Source organism: Tamandua tetradactyla, unplaced genomic scaffold (genome assembly GCF_023851605.1).
Source record: "Tamandua tetradactyla isolate mTamTet1 unplaced genomic scaffold, mTamTet1.pri scaffold_187_ctg1, whole genome shotgun sequence".
NCBI classification, from domain to species: domain Eukaryota; kingdom Metazoa; phylum Chordata; class Mammalia; order Pilosa; family Myrmecophagidae; genus Tamandua; species Tamandua tetradactyla.
This window is the reverse complement of record NW_027518300.1, coordinates 1-1107: the sequence shown is the minus strand read 5'-3', so window position 1 is coordinate 1107 and position 1107 is coordinate 1. Positions and strand designations below refer to the sequence as shown.

Sequence of the window (1107 nt, the reverse complement as noted above, 5' to 3'; positions counted from 1 at the left end):
TTCATAGACTTGAATGGAAAAATATCAAGCAAATTATTATTTTATACAGTTGATAATATTTTTATAGGCATGTAACATTGAAAGTAAATTACTTTGCCTAGTATATATTTAAGCACAGTACGTTTCAGGATACATATCTAAAATTACATCATAAGGCAAAAGCTATTTTATTGCCAAATGGGTAGCACAGAGATTCAAATGTTTCTTGGATAACCATGTTTGACAGTCATTTAAAACAAGAACAATTAAGCTTATCACCCTATTTTTTACATAATAATTTTCTTAATGCTGCTATAACATCCTTGTTCCTAGGGGTGTATATCATGGGATTGAAAATAGGAGTCACAATGGTATAGAAAAGAGAGAGGAGTTTATCAGTTCCTACAGAATGTTTGGATTTGGGCCTTAGATAAGTGATGGTGGCAGATCCAAAGAATAAAATAACAACCACCAGGTGGGAAGAACATGTGGAGAAGGCTTTGGTCCGACCTTGGGCTGTTGGCAACCTCAGAATGGTGGAAATGATTTTGCTGTAGGAGGCAAGTCAACATAAAAGGGGCTTTAATAAAAAACATAGCTACTAAATAGATAGGTATCTCATGTGCATAAGTGTCCCCACAGGCCAGCCTGAGAATTAGCAGAATGTCACAGAAGAAATGGTTAATCTGATTAGAATCACAGAAGTCCAGAGAGAAAATCTGACATGTTTGCCCTATGTGGAAAGGGATAGCACTGACCCAGGAACCAACTGCCAGCTGGACACACACCTTTGGTTCATGACCAGAGGGTAGTGAGAGGGTTACAGATGGCCACATAGTGATCATAGGACATCAGAGCCAGGAGGAGGAAACATTCTGTGATTCCCAGCATAAGGAGGAAGCACATTTGAGTGGCACAGTTTAGCCTAGAAATATTTCTATCCTGAGTCCAAAGGCTCATCAGAATCCTGGGTAGAGTGAGAGACACATAACAGATTTCCAAAAAGGAAAAATTCCCTAGGAAAAAACATATGGGCTTCTGTAGTGCAGGGTCAAGCCTGGTGATTATTATTATGAGGCTATTTCCAAGTAAAATAATGATGTAAACAATGGAGAACACACCAAAGAG

The 1107-nt window shown here is 38.4% G+C and overlaps 1 pseudogene; it reads right to left on the bottom strand.

Moving 5' to 3' along the window:
* Window positions 1–259: 259 nt before the first annotated feature.
* Window positions 260–1104, bottom strand: LOC143673200 (olfactory receptor 10AG1-like; annotated as a pseudogene).
* Between the last annotated feature and the right edge of the window lie 3 nt (window positions 1105–1107).